The sequence below is a fragment of the Beta vulgaris genome, chromosome 7, assembly GCF_026745355.1.
Source record: "Beta vulgaris subsp. vulgaris cultivar EL10 chromosome 7, EL10.2, whole genome shotgun sequence".
Taxonomy (NCBI): Eukaryota; Viridiplantae; Streptophyta; class Magnoliopsida; order Caryophyllales; family Amaranthaceae; genus Beta; species Beta vulgaris.
The window spans coordinates 35,997,048-36,020,574 of record NC_079208.1 but is presented as its reverse complement, the minus strand read 5'-3'; the positions used below and the strand labels follow the sequence as shown (position 1 = coordinate 36,020,574).

The window sequence follows — 23,527 nt, the reverse complement described above, 5'->3', positions numbered from 1 at the left end:
TTACTGATCCGATTTTGAAGGAAAACTGGATCAGTTAATATTATTAACTAATCCGATTTTTCTTCAAAACCGGATTACTTTTACTTGGCGCCATGTTATTATGTATGTTATGTTAAACTAACTGATCCGATTTTCTGGAAGAACCGGATCAGTTAGTATTGTTCTAAATTAAAAAAAAAACTGCCAGATGTTGGGTTCATAAAGCTGCCAGATGTTGGGTTCATAAAGCTGTACAAGTCAAGCTTGATATCATGAGTATAAAATATTGTCACAAAGTAGCTAAGACTATTTACAACCTTGTCATTTTAGTATTTAAAAAATACATATCTCTGCCATAACTAGCTTTAATAGCATCTTCTAAACCGCCAACTTTGTCAAAGTTCATCTTAAAAAGCCACCATTGTTGTATTATCTTAACCAGATTCATAATCATGTTTGACATATGCTGCTTAAAAGGATTGGAGCTGTAAGAAAGAAGAATGAGTCAAATATAACCATAGAAAATGACAAGAAATGCAAAAGCTTTTCAATGTATGCAAAACTAGATACTTCATATTATTGCATAAAACTACAACGTTATAAAACTCCCTTTTCTCATAAAAGGGCAACCTTATAAATTACAAGTCTAATTTTCCAAATCATAACAGTAAAGTGACAAGCAAATGAAAAGAAAGATCGATCGAGAGAGAAGCTCGAATTTGCTCGATAGTATAAACTGATGTTTACATTTTTCAAAACATTAAACCATTTAAAGCCCTGATACAAGTTCAACATCTTCGAATACAGTCTACAGAAAACTAAGAGATTGTTCAATGCTTGACTAACACCAATTACTTGCATGTAAACTAAAGTGTCACTGATATTACTAATAAACAGGCAGTTCTATGTAACCAATTAAATTTTCATAGTTTTAATTGGACTATATCAGTCACCTTTCATCTGCTTTGCCCAGATTACAAATCCCTCAATTAATTATGTTTCTTTAATCAACCACCAGCATCTACCAAGCAATTAAGAAAATAGAATAAGCTGAATTGAAAATCGAGCTACATGACATAATCCAAAATATCGTCACTGCTCTCGTTTCCACATATATGCTAAAAACATAAACCGTGAAGCATGTAGTATAAGTAATCATAAAAGATAGGATGTAAGCAGCTCAAGCAACAATAGTACATAAATACATGCCTGCTACTAACAAATCAGAGGAGTCATATTGTAAAATAGAAAACAAATTTATGCATTAGATGGAGAAAGAGACAAGAAGTTGAGGTCAAATTCCAAGCAACTACGACGATAACAAATTTTTAATGGACTCAAATTCCAATAAGAGACAAGTTAAAGAATGTCTTATAAGAGCAAGAGGCATGTTCATATCGAGACACATTGAAGAAATTGATAATGTTTTCATCTATATACTTAGGTATTTGCAACTGGGTCTCTCATTCCAATATTTAATTCTTATATATAAACTGCAGAGAGGAAGAAATTCCAAATAAAGGTAAAGAATTTCATATTTTGATTCGTAATGTGGCAATTATAACAAATCTAAAGCGTCGTAGTTTGTTCATTTAAGATAGATTATTGAGTGAACCTTGAAATCATGCAAAACAAGGAACTAATGCACTTCCATAATATTTTGCCATTTTCTATATAGTTCCCACCCTTAGGCTCCGTTTGGTAGGGCGTAAAATATTTTCAGTGTAAAATGATTTTCATGGAAAACAATTTACAATGGAAAACACAATTCCAAAATTAGTTTTCCGTTGTTTAGTTCGATGTAAGAAAAATTAAATGAAAGAAAAATTAAAGGGAAAGTAAGGAGGTGGTGAGAGGAGTGTACAAGAGAGATAAGGAAAATAGTTTTCCCTTCATTTTGAAAGGAAAATGGTTTTCCATCATTGGGAGAGTAATTTTACCCCCAAGGGAAAATGGTTTTACACTCTTTTGCCAACCAAACAATGTAAAACTGAAAATAGAGGAAAACAGTTTTCTGGGAAAACATTTTACGCCCTACCAAACGGAGCCTTAATGAAAGTTATTGAAAGAGGAATGACACCTACCGAAATGAAAACTCAGAGCATATAGAAATTTAGAGGTAGTGGCTTGACCCTTCAACTAAGAAGGAAAAGGCAAATTATATCAGTCCATGGCTACTCCAGGTGATCACCAAATTTCCAATTGCCTTTTTTTCAAGTTTTCATTGGACACTTCGCCGAACTCGATTATTATGTCAAAACTGACTCTCACTAATGATGCTTATATTTTCCACCGGGTATACATGCATTGTTAGATTATTTGAGAATATAATTCCAAGTTTAGAGTGTTGAGAGAAATCCTGGGGGATACGAGTTATGAGTACAAACACAATTAGACTAATTAGATCTAATAATATAGAGAGAGATAAACAGATCATAGTGCTTTCTATATATCAACATATCATAAATCATTCTAAGACTAACATTAGATGGTGGTTTCTCTAAATTTTCGGATCCTACATTATTTCTTTGTGTATTCTTTAATATTGTTCTTGTTATATATCTTTATATGTGATTTTCGCATTATGATAATATGTTACCGCACAATCTGTAAACTCAGGAAGAGCAAGAAGTCTACAGATCAAACAAAACATAAACCATACGTGATTCTTCATATTTTTAACAAAAACGAAATTCGAAACACCAAAAACATTAATACAAGAATCGTAATCATTTAAAACGTACATTCGCTCAGCATTTGGACCATATTTTGCAAACTGAACCATTATCTCTCTACCATTAACAACTACGCATGCATATTAAAACTGGAAATTCAGGAAAATCAAGAAATTGAGCGGAAGAAAAACACCAACCATCAAGCTTTTCAACAGCCTTCACAGCCTCATCTTGATATTTGTAACGAACAAAAGCAAAACCCCGAAATTACAAACCCTAAATTGGAAAATTCAATGGCGAGATCTTCATCTTCTTCGCGACATCATTCTTCGCTTGATCTTTTCGCAATCTTCGCGAGATGACTTGTGAAGCTTCGTTCGCCGTTGATGAAAGACAAAAACTCGTGGGGGTTCGTCGTTGTATTAACTGGAGAATTGAGAGGGGAGTTAGGGTTTCTTGGGTGTGAGGATTGTAAACACAAATTTTAGATGTCTGCAAAATGGAATCAAAATATGTGAACAAATGATAATTTTATTAATGTAAAATTATGAGTACAATCTCTAAATTAAATATCCACTGATTCGATCTCCACGAATGATTTGGTTTTTCTTGATGTTTTTTTAGAATAGAACGGTGGAGTGGGAGAGGTTCTGAACTCTGGAGCAGCTTTCTCTCTCTTTTTTTAGTCTTCTCTCTTTTTTTTTTTGTTCCCCTGACAAATGAGGGGGAGCTCTCTATTTATAGAGTTAGAAGAACCCTAGGTTTTCACTTGACCTGCCTCTTGGGCCTCACAAACATAAAAGTCCAACTTTCATTTAATGAGTCCAAAACTCAATAATAAATGATTTAATTAATATAGACCACGTTTAATGGTGAGCCCAAATTAATTAATTTAGAAGATCATTTATTAATAAAAGTTAACATTTGACTTTAATGTGTGACGTGGCATATAATAAAAATTTTATGCCTACAAATTGCCCCCTCGAGACTATATCACATACACGAGTTTGAGTGTTTTGACTGTGATTAAGTCTCGATTTTTTTTTTTTTTTAACATCCAAGCCCATGGCCATATTGTCTTGATATAACCACATGACTTTTGTCATGGTCAAGCCCACCAAATATTCTTTAGGTTGACTTTGCTTTTAGTAATCAAATCATAATAGAATTTGGTCTTACACAAAAAATCGAAGCCCACAAGTATTTTTGCGGTTGACTTTCCAAATCAGGATATAATTTGCTCTTTCATCAAAACGCTCGTCTTCCATGTTTGGCCGGATTTTTCGAAATTTGAAGGAGATAATTGTTACTTCAAACTTTAATCCAAATCTTTTGTGGTTTAGGATAAGTAAATTTTCAGAGTTTTATCCAACTCAAAAACTTATCCCCTGAACAATTGTTTATCTTCCAGTTTTAACTGAACTATAGGTCGAAGGAGATAAAAAATTTCAACCTAAAAATCAATCTAAATCCTTTACGTTTTAGGATAGATAAATTTATAGATTTTTTTTTTATCCAACTCAAAACTTCCTTCCACACTATATATATACACCTTTGACGCCACCAATTTTACTCCATCATCAAAGCAAGAAGCAACCTTCTCCGACGCGGAGGACCCGAAACCGACGCCGAGCATAAAGCCGAGCACAAAGCTATACTAGCACAGCCACCACTGCACTGCCCCGAGGCCCTGTGTTACCGAGCCGTGGTCTCGCCAGCACTACCACACCCGCATTGCACTGCCCCGAGGCCCTGTTTTACCGAGACGTGGTCTCGCCAGCACTACACACCCGCATTGCACTACCTCGAGCCCTGCGTTTCCGAAGCCGTGGTGGTGTCGACAAAACTCCTTCTCGCCCGTCATATAAGCATTGCACCGAGAAGTTAGTGTACGATCAAGAAGGTAAATTTTTCTTCTTCTTGGTTATCGGAGCTTCGTTACTGTTTGTTTGCTTGTTGATGACCAAACCATAATGTGCTTCTCCTTCAATCGTCACTGTTGTGGACTTCAGAAAGTTATGAATTTTTTTATGGGTTTCATTCTTGGATTTAAAGCAGAACCTTTTGATGTTTATGTGGGTTTTGTGTTTTTGTTTCTGTCATGGCTCTGAATTACTAATATGCATAGGTGCCTGTGCTTTTATGAGAGAGAATAAGAATGACAAGTTTTTTTTTTTTTTTTCCCGCCAAAACCATATGATATATGGTTGATTGTGGCTGTAGGAATTATGATGTAGATGTACTGCACCTTATTCTTCTTCCTTTTGTCCATTTTGTTTTATATATAGAATATAGCCATATATTCATCACATGTTCACATAATCTTCTTGTAATATGCTCACATTTTTTTTTTTTTTTTTTTTTTTTTTTTTTTTTACTTCTTTTTTTTTTATCATTTTTTTTGTTTGTTTCACAAAGCAACGTGGGTCATGTTTTTTTTTACCACTAACCTTGTTCATCTCTTTTCTTTTCTTTTCCTTCTTTTTTCTCTTTTTTTTTTTTTGAATTGTTTCTTAATAAAAATAGTTAACACACTACTAGCATTAACGCACCATAAGGTCTTGATTTTGATTTTTTTGTTTTTTGAACTTTTGTCTTATTATACATACATAAAATATATGTACAATTTCGACTTTACTTCCTTTTTAATTTTTCAGGAACAACATGGTGCGATTTGAATCCGTCAAGGCATCTACTGGAGATCATATGGAGACTGTTGACGATGCAAACGATGAACTTAAAGCCCAATTACGTCCATATAGCCCCATGATCGGACCTTTTGCGAAGGATTGGGTAGTATTACATTACCCTCCCAGCCTGAAATATTGGTGGAAAGACATTTGTGAAGGCAAACCATCTGCACAGAGACCCTCGAAACCAGTTCTTCTCGCCTCCCATCATTATTCATGCACTGAGATCAAACCACTGCCTACACTTCATGAACGCATTTCACAAAAAGAGGCTAGGTGGAGTCCGAATATGCACATTGGAGTCGAATTCAGGCACATCCCCTACTATTGGGAGTGGTTAGAAGACATCTTGCGCCATTTCAGAAGTGCCCTTTCCCGTATCCATCTACTCGATGCTGTCTATGCATCCATGTTCATTTATAGGTGTGACGTTTCAGTTATGCAAACCTTCTGCGAATCATGGTGCCCTCTAACGAACACTGTACTTCTTTCGGAGGGAGAGATGTCTATCAGCTTGTGGGACATTCATGTCCTTGGTGGTTTGCCCATCTCTGGTCTTCTTTATGACGAGGTGATCCCTGCCAAAGTGTTTGAAGAATCCAAAGCGGAGCACGATCTACGTCTTCCCCACAGTTGTGCATACTTGTTTAAAGCTTTTCGCCATTTAACAACAAAATCTAACAGGACAGGTGTCACTTTTGAAGAATGGTGCCGCTTTTGGTTCCGTGACTCTCCCAAGTACTCAGCACCACCCAAAAGCACACGAAAAAAAGCGATTTACCCCGTATATGCCAAAGATTTTTCAGCATTTGGGAACCCTCAGCCATGGGGCGACACTACTCATGGAGCGCTTCTTGACCTAGACATTCCGGAGGCTCATCGTCGTGAAACCTATCTCGCAGCTTTCCTTTCATGCTGGATTTGCTCTTTTGCCCTTCCTTTAAAGAATTAGGGTCATATTCGTCCTGGCGTTTTCAAACCTGCATCATACCTTGCAAGCGGTCGTGAAATTTCCTTAGCTATTCCTGTCCTTGCGAGCATTTATAGAGGCATGGGAGAGCTTTGTATTTCCTCTTCACCAGGCAAACATCCGGGTTCATTTCCTGCGCATTTTGTATATGCTTGGATCGCCAGCTACTTTCCAAGCCATCGCTCAACCGCACATGTTTCAGTTGGTGCCCGTATGATTAATTTTCACGGTCATGAAGCGGCCTTATCTTTCAATAGCTCAGAAGCAAGGTCTCTTATCCGATCGAACAAGTCAATTTCTTGGCTTGCTACTTTTGTGAACAGAAGCAGGGATGAAGATTTTATTGATGATAATATGCAATCCCGTCAGACTGCCGGACTATTCCTTAGTATGAGATCTAGCTTTGTAACCTTGAGGCATGATAATTGCTTCGTGATTCAGCAGTACAGCCCTCATAGGTTTAGTCGCCAATTTGGTTTTTACCAAGATTTGCCTGGCGAGCTGGAGATCCAAAAATTTCCCAGACAGGATCGCTTATTTAGCTTATTCAGCACGAGTGTTCTCCTTGGGACCAACTCCTCTTTCCTGATACCTGGTCGTTGTACTAGCATCCAAGCTCGGACTACCCCTGCCTTTGTATCTTGGTGGAAATCGGTCTATTCACTAACTTATTCGTTGCGCCCTTCGAGTCCTCCAGATGTCTCTAAAACTCGTGGCCAGAGTAAGTTAAGAAAAAGAAAGGTGAATGATTCTCCTAGTTCACCAAAGGAGAAAGCTGCCAAGATTCTCATCGAGCCTGAAGAGAAACGCAAGCTGAAGGTCAAGCTAACGAGTCATTGTGTACCTCCCCTTCCGCGTGAAGTTGTTGCAAAAGGTGGTAAAGACGAGAAATCGGTTTTTGACGACATCTTCGGTAATGGCTATGATGAGGAATCAGATCATGAGGAAACACAAGTAAGTTGCTTAATGTTCTACCTCATTCTTTTTTTTCTTTTTGTTTTTGATTCTTACATCCTACCTCTTTCTTTGTGTATTTAGGATGACCAGAGTGAAATGGACATTGCTGAGGAGCTTCGAGCCTGCAACAATACATTCGCTTCTCCGGATCAAGAGTTGATTGACGCCTCTCATGATCCTGTCATAGTCCAAACTGCCGCCTGCATTTTGATGCGTGATTCTAGCGACATTGTTGATGTCCCTACTGTTTCTGCTAAGACGCCCTCTCAAAATGTTCGAGATGTGATCTTACGAGCAGAACGACATGCTGCGAGCTATATGGTCGAGTCCATTAAGAAGAAGCTATTGGAAACCCCTCTGGATGAAATTCACGACTTAAAGTAGGAATGTGAAGAACTTTTCCAGTATATTACAAGCAAAGGTATCGATATTTCCTTCTTACAAGGGCTTGCTGAAAAGTACATAGAGTGTGGCTCGAGATTTCGTTCTCAACAGAAGACGCATGCAGAGAAACCTGTTTTGAGCGTGCTTGAGCAACAACTTTTGACGGTAGAAGCAGACTTGAGTAGTGCTATGAGTCGTCGCCAAAAGGAAGAAGAACGAGTTCGGACACTTGAAGGAGATATGAAAGACATCCACCAAAACCAAACTCGACTGAAGGCAGAACTCGCAGAGCTCTCCATCAAGGAGAACAATCTTGTGATAGTCATTGCAGATTCAAAACACCTTCTTGAGGAGCACGCAACAACAGTGAAAGTCTTGACAAAATCACATACTTCTCTTGAAGAACGAGTTGTCGATGTCAAGCGAGTGGAGACTGAGCTATTGGCAACAAAGGAGTGTCTTGATGAGGTCCATGAGGCGTTGAAGACCCTGCGATGGGAACCGTAGATCACTCTTTTCTTCCACTCCTTTTTTGTTAGTTTTGACTTATGAGACTAGTGAATTGTCTTAGTTTGTTATTCCATTCTCTTTTGTGAAATAGAACACATGACCATTTGTCTTAGTAATAAAGAATACTTGCAATACGCGTTTGATTCTCTTATAAAACACATGTCTGAATGTTTATGTTTTATTTATTTTTTTAAACCGTTCACAGTTTATACTCTTGCGGGCCAGGAGTATTACATTTTCATTTTGGTTTTCGCCGTTCACAGTTTATACTCTTGCGGGCCAGGAGTATTATATTTTTCATTTTGGTTTTCGCCGTTCACAGTTTATACTCTTGCGGGCCAGAAGTATTATATTTTTTTTATTATTATTATTTTGTTTTTTCGCCGTTCACAGTTTATACTCTTGCGGGCCAGGAGTATTACAATGAAGGGTATTTTTTGTTTTTTTCTTTTTTTGGTGGGGCTGGACTTGAAGTATAGATGACTTCTTCAAGCTGCCTACGTACTTGTGAAGCAAAGGAATTCACTCCACAAGATCAAGCCAACGTAGTTCGTCTAACACTAATTTTTTTTTGTGTTTATTACATGAATATGCAGTTTATACTCTTGCTTAGGAGTGTACATGGTGAAAGACTTCAAGGATAGTAACGCTTCAAGAACTTCCCGTTGATAGGGCCTATGCGCAATCCATCAGCATCAACAATCTTGTATGCTCCATTTGTGTATACTTCCTGAACCGCATACGGGCCATCCCATTTTGAGTCGAACTTGCTCCCTGTTTTGCGAGAGACAATGATGGGCCTCTTCACGGCAAGGACCATATCTCCAACTTCAAAAGAACGTACTCGCACCTTTTTATTGAATGCACGTGTCAGACGGGCTTGGTAGCATTCCAACTTCTGTTGTGCTTCAAGTCTTTTTTCATCAAGTGCTTCTAATTCTGCCAGCCGAATCTTAGCATTTTCTTCCGCCGTAAGATCTTCTTGAATGGCTATCCTCAATGATGGGACTTGTATTTCCAATGGCAATACTGACTCTACTCCATACACGAGTGCATAGGGTGTTGATTGAGTTGGTGTTTTATACGTAGTACGATATGCCCACAATGCTTCACCGAGCTTCTCATGCCAATCTCGCTTATGCTTCGATACAACCTTACTGAGCAAAGTGCAAAGTGTTTTGTTGAAAGCCTCAGCCAACCCATTAGCAGGAGCGTTATACATCGAGGACTTACTTGTGCAAATTTGAACTTCTCACAGAGGCTTGTCATCAATCTGTTGCAAAATGGTGTGCCATTGTCTGTGATTATATAACGAGGTACACCGTAGCGATATATGATGTAATTTCGAACAAAATCAACGACATTTTCCTTCTTAACTTCTCGAAGAGCAACTGCTTCTGCCCATTTGGAGAAATAGTCTGTGCCTGCGAGGATGTAGGCGTGGCCGGCCGGGGACTTTGGTGTGATTGGACCAACAACGTCGAGACCCCACGCTTCAAATGGCCAAGATGTCACAGTAGGATGCAGTGGCTCCGGAGGCTGATGAATGAAATTGGAATGATACTGACAAGCTTCGCATCTTTTTGCAAATTCCATGGAATCTTGAACCATGGTTGGCCAAAAATACCCCAATCTTTTGATCCGATCGTGAAGCTTTGGACCAGCTTGATGGGCACCGCAAACTCCTGAATGAGCCTCTTCTAATGTTTTGATCGCTTCTTCGTCTCCAAGGCACCGCAACCAGGTTCCAAGAAATGAACGTTTATAAAGCGTCTCCTTGTAGTAGATGAAGCGCGGAGCTCGTCGTCGAATTTCCGTCTTGTGTTTAGGATCACTTGGCAACTTTCCATGTTCTAAGTAATCTATGAGTGGTTGACGCCAATCATTTACATTTACTTCATAAACTGAGACTGCATTGGCACCTTCTTCTATTCCATCTTCAAGAGGTGTCACCACCCATCGATTGCAAACCGGACTGACATGCTTTCTTCTGCCCCCAGTGCCAATGTGGCTGCAAGGTTAGCAAGTGCGTCTGCCATCTTATTGGCACTCCTTGGAACGTGCTGTAATTTGACGCTGTGAAATGTCCCCAACAATTGTGAAGCATGTCTGTGATAGGGTATCAAATCCTCTTTCTTGACATCATAATCATTAAGCAGCTGATGTATCACCAATTTGGAATCTCCATAAACATCCAGTCCTGGATCTCCATCTCTTTGGCCATTTGAAGTCCAAAAATAAGCGCCTGGTACTCAGCGACATTATTGGAACAAAGCTCGGTAAGAACAAAAGAGTACGTGAGGATATGTTTTTCAGGAGAAATAAGAATCACTCCGGCCCCAGCACCATCTTGTCGCGCGCGCCATCAAGTACATTTCCCATGGTGGCAAGATGTCGATATAGAAGACTTCCTCTCCAGGTAAATCGTCTGAGAGTTCCCAATCTGACGGGGTTGGATGATCCGCCAAGAAATCCGCCAAAGCTTGCCCCTTAATCGCCTTCTGAGAGACGTATACAATGTCATGTTGGCTTATGAGAATTGCCCACTTCGCGATTCGTCCGGACAATACTGGCCTTGACAAGATATACTTAATGGGATCCGCTTTGGAGATCACCCGCACGGTGTGTGCTTGCATGTAATGCTTCAATTTTTGAATGGCAAAAATCAACGCTAAACACATCTTCTCAATGGGAGAATAATTCAGTTCTGCCCCACCAATGTTCGACTAAGGTAGTATAGAGCTTTTTCTTTACCTTCATCGTTTTCTTGTGCACATAATGCCCCAATGATCTTTCTTGAGCTGCGATGTAGAGAATGAGAGGCCTTCTGGAACTGGTGCCCCCAAGACCGGAGGTGTAGATAAGTACTTTTTGATGCTTTCGAAGGCCCTGTGACATGACTCGTCCCATTCGAATGGAGCACCTTTCTTCATAAGATGACTAAAGGGATGGCATCGCCCAGCTAAGTTTGAGATGAAGCGTCGGATGTAGGCTAGCCTTCCTTGGAGTCCGCGTAATTCTCTAAGATTTCGTGGAGGTGGCATGTCTTGGATTGCTATGATCTTGGATTGGTCAATCTCAATTCCCCTATGTCTCACAACGAATCCCAAGAACTTACCAGAGGTGACCCCAAATGCGCACTTCATAGGATTCATCTTTAACTGATACCTACGCAATTTCTCAAACACGTTACGCAAGTGAAGTAAATGATCGCCTCGCTTCTTTGATTTGACAACAATGTCGACATAGCACTCAACCGTCTTGTGCATCATGTCTTCAAAGATCTTTTGCATTGCACGTTGATAGGTGGCTCCTGCATTTTTTAAGCCAAAGGGCATCACCTTATAGCAGAATATGCCTTTTGGTGTGCGAAAAGCTGTTGCTTCTTGATCTTTTGGAGCCATCAGGATCTGATTATATCCTGCAGTGCAATCCATGAAAGACAAGGCTTCATGGCCGGTCGTAGCATCAATCATTATTTCAGTGACTGGCAACGGGAAATCATCCTTGGGACACGCATCATTCAGGTCCCTGAAATCTACGCATACACGCAACTGACCATTTTTCTTCCTCACAGGGACAATATTTGCGATCCATGTAGGATATTTGACTTCACGAATGAAACCTGCATCGATGAGCTTATTAACTTCATTTTCAATTTCAGGTATTAACTCAGGTCGAAAGCGTCTTTGAGGCTGTTCTTTGATGAAACCCCTTTCTTTATGGCTAAACGATGTACTCCACTCTTGGATCTAACCCGGGCATCTCTTTATAGCTCCATGCAAAGACATCTTATACTCCATGAGTAGCACAAGATACGCTTTTTTCTTCGTGGGTGAGCAATGCACTGACAAAAATTGGTCGTGGCTCATCTGGAGTGCCAAGACTCAACTCTTTTAGATCATCGACTGTGGACTGACCTCCATCTTCGAGTGTTTTCGGGGCCTCGGCCGTTTCCACTTCCTCATCTTGGCCTTCAGCTTCACAAACCGTGACATGATTGCAGGAGGCGGCCGTTTCTTCATCTGACCCTTCATTTTGGACAATAGAGGTTTTGATTTGTGAGAACTATGGTGTGGCCTCGCACAGTAAGAGACTTGCCCATTTTTACCTCTAAAGTTGAGAAAGCTTCATTCGAGATGGTATGGTACTTCTGACCTCCTTCTCCAATTTGAATTCACCTTCCACCTTTACTACATCCTTCCGTCGCCATTGTTGTTTGGAATTAACTTTGCTTTTTCCAATTCGACTGAAGACAGATTTCTTGCACTGCGTGTCTTTTCCCAGTCTGTTGAAGACGCTTCTTTTAGATGAATATGGTGTTGCATCCTTGCGCCTTCCAGCTAACCGTTGAAAGATCGGACTTGACGATGGAGACTTTTCTCGTCCTTCAAGCCTGTCAAACACCGAACATTGTGGTTGAATCGAAGCAGGTTTAATCCTGTCAAAGACAGATTCCATCTGATTGGCAAAGTATTTTCTCCTTCACTTTCCTCCAATTCTTCAACTGCAATGTATTGTGTTGCTTGTATTGGTCTTCGTCGTGCTGTTATTCTAACCGGCTTAGATTCCGTGAATCCCAGGCCAACCTTCTTCACAAAAACACGCTCTCCTTGCTTCTGGAGATTTTGCTGAGTCTTGCTGAGGCCATAAGCTTTAGCTTCTATGACCTTCCCCATAGGCTCTGGATTAGAGAAATCGTATCCAGAGTTCTCCATAAGCTTATACGCAACCGGATCAAAACCTTCTTTTCTCGCGCTTGGCGTTTCTGATGATTTCTCGAACCCGGAAGTGGCACGCTGCTTATTTTTGAGTCGCTTATCCTTTGCACTGGTAAAGTCATTCTTTCAGAAATAACTTGTTTTCTTTCACCCTGCGCTGGTACAGGTTTCGTTTTTGCTTCGTTGCCCCCCACATTGTGCAAAAGGAGATTGACCTTTCTTACGCCTGACATTGGAATATAGCGCAGCACTGGCCCGTTGAGGTAGATTTGGCTACATCTTCTTTCAAAGAGACCTTCTCATCCTTGCTTTCATCAATCTCTATGATCTCTGCTACTGCAAGCTTCTTCGAATGAAACTCCGTCTTGATTGGCTCTTGCTTGACAACAACACTCTTTCCTGTAGATGCAATCTCTACTGGCATGACCTCTTGAGGCTCCTGCTGCTCAATATAGAACTTCGCATCGGCAAAATGTGACTCAGCTTCAGAGAATGGGTTCACATCTGCACTTACCTTTCTTTCGCCATTTCTATAGTATTTGAGGCATTGATGCAAGGTTGATGCCACAACGCCATTTTCATGCATCCAGGGCCGCCTAACAACAAGTTATAAGATGTCTTCGAGTCAATCACATGGAAGACTGTGGTTGCCATCATCTCCCCTATAGACAAATCAACTCTGATCATCCCATGGCTCGTTGACCTCCTAAATTGAATCCTTGTATCATCAAGCGGCTTTCCGACAATCCTCCCTAGTGATCTTCAATTTCTCCATAGTAGCCTTAGGCATGATATTGACTGCGGACCCTCCATCAATAAGAATGCGGTTATCCTTTGCTTTCGAATATACCCACAAACAAAGAGTGGTCTGTTATGGGGTTTTGACCCCAACATAAGATCAGCATCTGTGAATGCCAAGTGCGCTGCATGCCGCACAAGGATCAGGATGGTTGTCATAAATTCCTTGCTCAATATTTTCCTTAGATGTATAATGAGTAGGATTTTCTATGGCGCGTGCAAGAGCAAATCGCATTTCTTCTGGGAGGGAAAGAGCTTGTCGCCATCCCATACGTGAAGGAACTGTTTCCAACAATGCAAGAATTTTGGCGTCTCTTACAGGATCATTACCATGATTGAGATTTTCTTTGGAAGATGGCTTTGTCCACCTTGCTCCTTTCCTTCTTCCTCCACGTCACAGGTCACCATATTGACTGAAACTTCTTCGAAGTATTCTTCAGGAAAGAATTCGTCTAAGGTGATGGGCATTCGTGCCTCCTGTTCAAGAAGATCAATAGGTAAGACATTATATTTCCTAGTTGGTTTTGTCTCCTTCTTCACCTTAGAGCGTTTGGGATGTTTCTTCTTTTGATGTCGTTTTCTTTGTCGAAGAGGTTGTGCCTTTGGCGTCACCTTCTTTTTCTGCTTCCTTCTTGTGACTAAAGTCCAGCCTTCTTCTTCATGAGGCATGGGAGCCAAATCCGAATACTCGTGATGCAATGTGCACGCCAAATCCACCACTTCCACCATGACTGGCTCCAGACTTCCGAACTGAATGAGTCTTATTTGCTTCACTCGGTCGTTGTATGGGAAGGCTTCCAAAATAACTGAAGCATGATTTGATTCCACCGTATCATCAAGATCTAGAACAATCTTCCCGTCATTGGCAAGTTGCATGATCTTCTCCTTCAGTGTGATGCATTTCTCGATAGGATGACTTACCAAACGGTGGTAACGACAATAGTTCGGATCAGATGTTCTTCTCGCCTCCTCCGGTCGCTTGGAATCGGGCAATTCTATAATTCTCTTCTCGAGCAGATCCTCCAACATTCCTGCTAAGTCAGAATCTGGGAAGGGATACTTCTTAGCCTGCAATTCTTTCAAGTGAGTCTATCTTTCTTACCATTCTTAACAAATGACCCTTTCTTTTGTTCATCTTTTGGTTTTGCAGATATCTTCACCGGAGCAGAGCGTAGTGGTGACTGCAAAAGACTCCTTTGCAGAACTCTTGAAAGGCTTGTCATTCTTCTTGAAGTCCTTCTTCTCCTTCTTGTACTCTGAAGAACTTCCTTCACGGTTGGCGATAGTAAGCTCCATATCATGGGCCCTTGTTGCCAATTCCTGGAATGATTTTGGTTTGATACCCTGCAAAATGTACAAAAGATCCCATTTCATACCTTGAATGCACATCTCCACAGCAGAAGTTTCTGACAGGCGATCCTTGCACTCTAGACTCAGAGCACGCCATCGATTAATGTAATCAACAACAGGCTCGTCCTTCCATTGTTGCGTCTTGGTTAACTCTGTCATGCTTACTATGCGACGCGTACTGTAAAATCTGTTCATGAACTCTTCCTCCATCTGGTCCCAACTGCTGATGGATTCTGGTGAAAGATCTGTGTACCAATCGAAGGCGATTCCCTTAAGGGAACGAACAAATTGCTTAACAAGCAAATCTCCTGTGGTCCCAGCATTGTTGCAAGTCTCCACAAAATGTGCTATATGCTGCTTAGGGTTTCCCTTGCCATCAAATTGTTGAAATTTTGGAGGTTGATAGCTACTTGGCATTTTCATCTTGTCAATCCGCTTGGTATATGGCTTTACGTAACGATAATTGCCATGAGAATCTCCAACCAATTGCATTTTGAGCGCACTGGCTATCATATCCTGGATTTTTGAACACTTACTGCATCACCATCCGGCTTTTCACCCTTCGAGCTATGTTTGGATCCGCGGCTTTGATTGCTGTCGGCATCCGAATCACTTTCACTAGGGCGTTTTCCAAGCTTCTTCTGCAAGGCAGCAATCTGGGCGTCTTTTTCTTCTCCATCCTTCATCATCCTTTGTATGAGATTCTTCATCTCGACCAATTGTTCTTCAATTGTTTTGGCTTCATGTACCATGACAGTAGCAACGTCGGGCTTCTTGCATTGCTTTGAACAGATGCAGAATTGACGGAATGTGATGAGGAGGAGAAACCACTATTACAATCATCATCATCGTCGGGCACGTTCCTTGGTTCAAACAGGGGATTCGAGGAGAACCCTTCGAGTAGAGCATCATCTGAATCTGACTTCTCATGTGTGAAAGGGTTTGCATTGAATACAGCAACTTCACGCGCTCCAAGGAAAAATGGCGCCATGGATGATTCCGAAGTGGATGAAAGACTTGGTTTAGTGCGCAATTTGGTAGGTATAGATGCCGCGCGCAAGTTGGAAGCAGCACTCCTGATAGCAGCCTTCTTCGTACCCCTAGTATGGAAACCAAGGGTTACGTCATCAATAAAATCACCCAGAGTCATGGATTTTCGCTGGAATTGATCAGGATTCTCCACATCAGGATGAGAGATGTTCTTCTTTGGTGCCATTGCTTGAAAAAGATTTGAACTTTGTTTGGAGAAAGAGATGAGTGGTAGAGATGTCCCACCGAGCGTGCCAAAAATTTGTAAACACAAATTTTAGATGTCTGCAAAATGGAATCAAAATATGTGAACAGATGATAATTTTATTAATGTAAAATTATGAGTACAATCTCTAAATTAAATATCCACTGATTCGATCTCCACGAATGATTTGATTTTTCTTGAATGAGGGCCTCCGGCTTGATCTCCTTCAAGTATGTTTTTTTTAGAATAGAACGGCTTTGATGCTTGTTGTTCGTCTTCTAAATTGGATGATTTAATTTGATTTGAATGCGTGGAGTGGGAGAGGTTCTGAACTCTGGAGCAGCTTTCTCTCTCTTTTTTTAGTCTTCTCTCTTTTTTTGTTCCCCTGACAAATGAGGGGGAGCTCTCTATTTATAGAGTTAGAAGAACCCTAGGTTTCCACTTGACCTGCCTCTTGGGCCTCACAAACATAAAAGTCCAACTTTCATTTAATGAGTCCAAAACTCAATAATAAATGATTTAATTAATATAGACCACGTTTAATGGTGAGCCCAAATTAATTAATTTAGAAGATCATTTATTAATAAAAGTTAACATTTGACTTTAATGTGTGACGTGGCATATAATAAAAATTTTATGCCTACAAATTGCCCCCTCGAGACTATATCACATACACGAGTTTGAGTGTTTTGACTGTGATTAAGTCTCGATTTTTTTTTTTTTTTTAACATCCAAGCCCATGGCCATATTGTCTTGATATAACCACATGACTTTTGTCATGGTCAAGCCCACCAAATATTCTTTAGGTTGACTTTGCTTTTAGTAATCAAATCATAATAGAATTTGGTCTTACACAAAAAATCGAAGCCCACAAGTATTTTTGCGGTTGACTTTCCAAATCAGGATATAATTTGCTCTTTCATCAAAACGCTCGTCTTCCATGTTTGGCCGGATTTTTCGAAATTTGAAGGAGATAATTGTTACTTCAAACTTTAATCCAAATCTTTTGTGGTTTAGGATAAGTAAATTTTCAGAGTTTTATCCAACTCAAAAACTTATCCCCTGAACAATTGTTTATCTTCCAGTTTTAACTGAACTATAGGTCGAAGGAGATAAAAAATTTCAACCTAAAAATCAATCTAAATCCTTTACGTTTTAGGATAGATAAATTTATAGATTTTTTTTTATCCAACTCAAAACTTCCTTCCACACTATATATATACACCTTTGACGCCACCAATTTTACTCCATCATCAAAGCAAGAAGCAACCTTCTCCGACGCGGAGGACCCGAAACCGACGCCGAGCATAAAGCCGAGCACAAAGCTATACTAGCACAGCCACCACTGCACTGCCCCGAGGCCCTGTGTTACCGAGCCGTGGTCTCGCCAGCACTACCACACCCGCATTGCACTGCCCCGAGGCCCTGTTTTACCGAGACGTGGTCTCGCCAGCACTACCACACCCGCATTGCACTACCTCGAGCCCTGCGTTTCCGAAGCCGTGGTGGTGTCGACAAAACTCCTTCTCGCCCGTCATATAAGCATTGCACCGAGAAGTTAGTGTACGATCAAGAATGTAAATTTTTCTTCTTCTTGGTTATCGGAGCTTCGTTACTGTTTGTTTGCTTGTTGATGACCAAACCATAATGTGCTTCTCCTTCAATCGTCACTTTTGTGGACTTCAGAAAGTTATGAATTTTTTTATGGGTTTCATTCTTGGATTTAAAGCAGAACCTTTTGATGTTTATGTGGGTTTTGTGTTTTGTTTCTGTCATGGCTCTGAATTACTAATATGCATAGGTGCCTGTGCTTTTATGAGAGAGAATAAGAATGACAAGTTTTTTTTTTTTTTTTTCCCGCCAAAACCATATGATATATGGTTGATTGTGGCTGTAGGAATTATGATGTAGATGTACTGCACCTTATTCTTCTTCCTTTTGTCCATTTTGTTTTATATATAGAATATAGCCATATATTCATCACATGTTCACATAATCTTCTTGTAATATGCTCACATTTTTTTTTCGTTTCTTTTTTTTTTTTTTTTTTACTTCTTTTTTTTTATCATTTTTTTTGTTTGTTTCACAAAGCAACGTGGGTCATGTTTTTTTTTACCACTAACCTTGTTCATCTCTTTTCTTTTCTTTTCCTTCTTTTTTCTCTTTTTTTTTTTTTGAATTGTTTCTTAATAAAAATAGTTAACACACTACTAGCATTAACGCACCATAAGGTCTTGATTTTGATTTTTTTGTTTTTTGAACTTTTGTCTTATTATACATACATAAAATATATGTACAATTTCGACTTTACTTCCTTTTTAATTTTTCAGGAACAACATGGTGCGATTTGAATCCGTCAAGGCATCTACTGGAGATCATATGGAGACTGTTGACGATGCAAACGATGAACTTAAAGCCCAATTACGTCCATATAGCCCCATGATCGGACCTTTTGCGAAGGATTGGGTAGTATTACATTACCTCCAGCCTGAAATATTGGTGGAAAGACATTTGTGAAGGCAAACCATCTGCACAGAGACCCTCGAAACCAGTTCTTCTCGCCTCCCATCATTATTCATGCACTGAGATCAAACCACTGCCTACACTTCATGAACGCATTTCACAAAAAGAGGCTAGGTGGAGTCCGGATATGCACATTGGAGTCGAATTCAGGCACATCCCCTACTATTGGGAGTGGTTAGAAGACATCTTGCGCCATTTCAGAAGTGCCCTTTCCCGTATCCAAAACTCAATAATAAATGATTTAATTAATATAGACCACGTTTAATGGTGATCCCAAATTAATTAATTTAGAAGATCATTTATTAATAAAAGTTAACATTTGACTTTAATGTGTGACGTGGCATATAATAAAAATTTTATGCCTACAAGGATGCCAGAGAACTGGAGAATTGAGAGGGGACAAGGAATTGAGAGGGAGTTAAGGTTTCATCAGTGGAGAGGGGAGAAATGGGGAGTTAGAGTTTCGTGGGTGTGAGGCTTGGACGAAGAGAGGAGAGAGGGAAGAGGGTGGGAGAGCAGATGGCGAGTAAGGATCATCATCACTCGCTTAACCCGGTATTTTATATGGATGAAAACCCGAATTCAAATGGATGGAAAGTGGGTGGTGGGTGAAATTTTTTTCATCCGTCACCCAATCCATCACCTGTTTAACATCCAACTCATTACCCAATTATTAAATTTTACATGTAAATTACTTATATTTTATGTTTTTGATATAATTATCTTATATTATGTCACTAATTTCTTTTTAAAATATACTAAATATCATCACCCGTTTAGCACCCGACCCACACGTTTCACTCGATGGATGATGGATGGATGGATGCGGGTGGAGTAAACAATTGCAGCTGGTGGATGCGGGTGATGTTCCACCCGCCCCGAATCCGATCCATTTCCATCCCTAATGGCGAGTGAGGGAGAGTAGATGGGACATGCGTTTTACAAAATTAAATGGATGAAATGGGCCACAAGAAACATAGGTCGCGCACTTTTTTTTTAGAAAAAATAACGCAAAATCTGATGCGATCTTGTGAACCGGATCGGATTAAAAAACCGCATCAGCGTTTAAAATCTGATCCGGTCCATAATAAGACTGCATCAGATTGTCCTTCCACCTTTCCTTCTTATTTTTTATGTTGATTTTCAGATGCGATTTTACATAAACCGAATCTGTTTCTAAGTGGCAGATAAGGTTTTCTCTACTAATGTCCTTAAGCAATAATTGAGTTAGGCGTTTCATGACTTTAGAAAAATCTTTTATAAAACGACGATAGAAACCCGCATAACCAAGAAAACTCCTCACTTCCTTGACATTCACGTGAGGGGGAAGTTTTTCAATCACCTAAATTTTTGCTCTGTCAACTTGGATGCCACATTCAGAAATAAGATGACCAAAAACTACTCCTTCATTGACCATGAAGTGGCACTTTTCCCAATTCAAGACCAAATTAACATCACAACAACGCTTAAATACCTTAGAAAGATTATGCAAACATATGTCAAAGTGACAACCATAAACACTAAAATCATTCATAAATACCTCCATGATATTCTGAATGAAATAAGAAAATATGACCATCATACATCTTTGAAATGTGGCAGGAGCGCTACGTACACAAACCAAAAGGCATTCAGCGGTAAGCAAAAGTGCCATAAGGACATGTGAATGTCGTCTTCTCCTAGTCTTCGGGATAAATAGGAATTAAAGAAACCATAATATCCATCCAAATAACATAGTAAGTTATGATTTGCTAATCTCTCAAGCATTTGATCAATAAAAGTGAGAGGGAAGTGATCCTTTTGAGTGACCCTATTCAACATGCGATAATCAATACACATATGTCACCCCGTGACAACACGAGTAGGAATAAGCTATTCCTTATCATTCTCAACAACTGTTGTCCCCCCTTTATTAGGAATGACTTGTACCGGGCTCACCCACTTAGAATCAGAAATGGGGTAGATGATGCTCGCGTCAAGTAGTTTCATTTTCTCTTTTTTCACCACCTTCTGCATATTTGAATTCAAACGACGATGTGGTTGTATACAAGGACGATGATTTTCTTCCAAATGTATTTTATGCATATAAAAGTCAGGGCTAATGCCCTTGAGATCGTCAATGTTATACCCAATAACTTTCTTATGCATGCGAAGCACAATGAGGAGCTTCCTTGATACGAGGTTGTAGACCATTGTAGAATGCTTGGATGATGAACTACTTGTGAACATTATGGTGTGGGAATTATCTCCGCAGGTTTTTGAACCTATTTCGTGCTTCCTTCAGTGTCTCATCAGGTTCTTGTTGGAAAGTAGCAATGTTTATGCCCGATTTTTATAGTTTTCGTAGGAGGGTAGTACTCTTTCAGGAATGCTTCAGAAATAACATTCCATTCAGTTGTTGTGACATCATTCAACTATTTATGTGCTTTGTCTTTCAAAGAGAATTCAAATACCATGACCTTCAACTGATCAGTTTTGACCCCTTGATGATTAACGGTATGATAGAGTTGTTGAAACTGTTGTAAATGATTTGCAGGGTCTTCAGATGGATGCCCTTCAAACTAGTTATGTTGGATCATACGAATGAGGGCAAGCTTGACATCAAAGTTGGCCGCTTGTATGTCAGTGCATAGTAGAGTCTGTGGGAACATTGTCAGGGGAAGGTACCCCATAAGACTTCAATGACTTAGGAGGCATGATTAATTCTTATGGTTCTTCCGTGGATTTTCCCTGATTAGAAGACTGCTTCTTCTTCTTCTTTTGTTTCTGGTTGAGTTGTCAGAGGGTTTTCTCAAGATCATGATCAGTTCGGACTGGAGTACCTATTCTTTTAGACCTGGGCGTAAAAGATACAAAGAAAAAATATGCAGTATGATGGTCTCAATTGGAACTTGAAGTTCCAATGAGATAGTAGGAATAGTTTAAATAATTGATCAAAAAGAAAAATTCACAAGAAAGAGGTAAATTATTCCCCATTTACTTTTATAAGTCTCAACTATTGATTATTCCCTGTAGGATCCTTGTTTTATATTTTGTCTTTTATAAGTCCTAGCAGGTCACTTACCTGTTGTAGCAGGTTTAATGTGGCATGTGCTTTCAATTTAATAAAAACACGTGATTTTCCCCTTCCCTCCTTCATTTAAATTTTTACCTTCATTCTTTCCTTTATCCCTTCGGCGAATTTCTTTCACTTCATCCCTTCCTTATTCCCTCTCATCTCACCATGGCATCTCAACAGCACTCCGGAGATTCTTCCAATTCAAGACATTCTGGAGGTGCATAATTGAATGTGGTTTGTAAGCACAACAGTCCTTCGAAGCTGAGGACTTTCAAAACTGGAGGAGAAATTTGGGGAGGAAGTTTTATGGGTGCGTGTTGTGGCCTTTAAGTGTAAATTAGAGTTTAAATTGCGTTAATTTTCACTCTTTTCATAATCATAAATTAGGGTTTAAAATGGGGCTTTGTCAATGCTATTAAGATATGATAAGTACGTGAAATAATATATTTATCTCCCCTTATTTTATTATTATAAGTATGTTTATATTATTATTTTAATGTATTTAATATATTTTTAATACTATTAGATATAATATGCTATGTTTTTATTTATTACTAATATTCCTTAATTATAATGTTTTTGTTCAATGATGAATCTTGGTCCAAGGAATGAAGAAAGAGTCAAGCCCAATTCCCCATCTTCAAACTTAGCCCAAAGGAAAGAAGAAAAAGAAAGAGAAAAGAAAACAAAACAAAAGAAAAGCGAAGGAATACGTGAAATAAAACAAAAGAAGAAAATAGAAGAAGAAAGAAAACAGAAACAGAGGAACCAAGTCCTCTTCTTCGTCCCTTCTCTCTCTTCATTCCACCTCACTCCTCTCTTCGACCGCCATTGTTCCACCACCCATCTCCACCAATTAGAAAGCAACAAAAATCACAACAAAACCCGCAACCTGCGACCAATCAGATGAACCCCAGCTGCGTAATTGGCGCCGCAAAACCGAGGAGGAAGAAGGCGGTTTAGGGCCGAAAACTTTATGCTCAATCCTCTTCTCCAATTGGCCGAAAAATCTCCTCTTGGGCGGCAGAATTGGGTATAAATACCCAATTGAGGGTCACGAAATCAGTTATGCAAGAATTCCACAAAATTTCGAGTAAGAAAAAAAAATCAGAGAACTAAAGTGAGATTTCGAGGCTAGTGTGAGGTGCGCGAGGTCGAGAGAAGACAACCTTGGGTTGGAGTCCTAGCACACATGTTGTGCATGTACATGTTATGTTTTATGCACATGTTATGTTTTGATGATGAAAATTAATATAATATGTTGTAGCATGAAAGTATGTAACAGTTGCAACAGATGCATGAAGAAAGAAATTGATAAACGAAGACTTTGAAGAAAAGAAGAATCAAGAATGAAGTTTAGTTTATAATTTCTTAGAATAGTAACTTTAGATTAAAATGTAATATGCTCTACTAGTAATATGCATGTGCTAATATAGAAATATAAAGTTATATAATTATTATTTCTTTGAGTTAAGAAAGTAAATAATTATATTAAATTATAATCTATATAAAGGAAATATATTTTCAAATCAGAAATAAAAAGGGATTAAGGAAAACGAGTTTTTAGAAAAAGATTTTGTAAAACGAGTTTCTAAAAGATTTTGAATAAAAACAAGTTTTTGAAAAGATTTTAATAAAAATCAGTTTTTGATAAAAACGAGTTTTGAAAAAGATTTTA

At 39.3% G+C, this 23,527-nt stretch overlaps 1 long non-coding RNA gene across 1 annotated transcript; it reads right to left on the bottom strand.

Moving 5' to 3' along the window:
- Nucleotides 1-219: 219 nt before the first annotated feature.
- LOC125499366 (uncharacterized) lies at nucleotides 220-3,797 on the bottom strand. Its single transcript, XR_007276214.2, has 2 exons — nucleotides 2,852-3,797; nucleotides 220-464 (listed from the first exon to the last, which is right to left on the bottom strand). It is a non-coding gene; the product is annotated as an uncharacterized LOC125499366 (long non-coding RNA).
- Nucleotides 3,798-23,527: the final 19,730 nt, after the last annotated feature.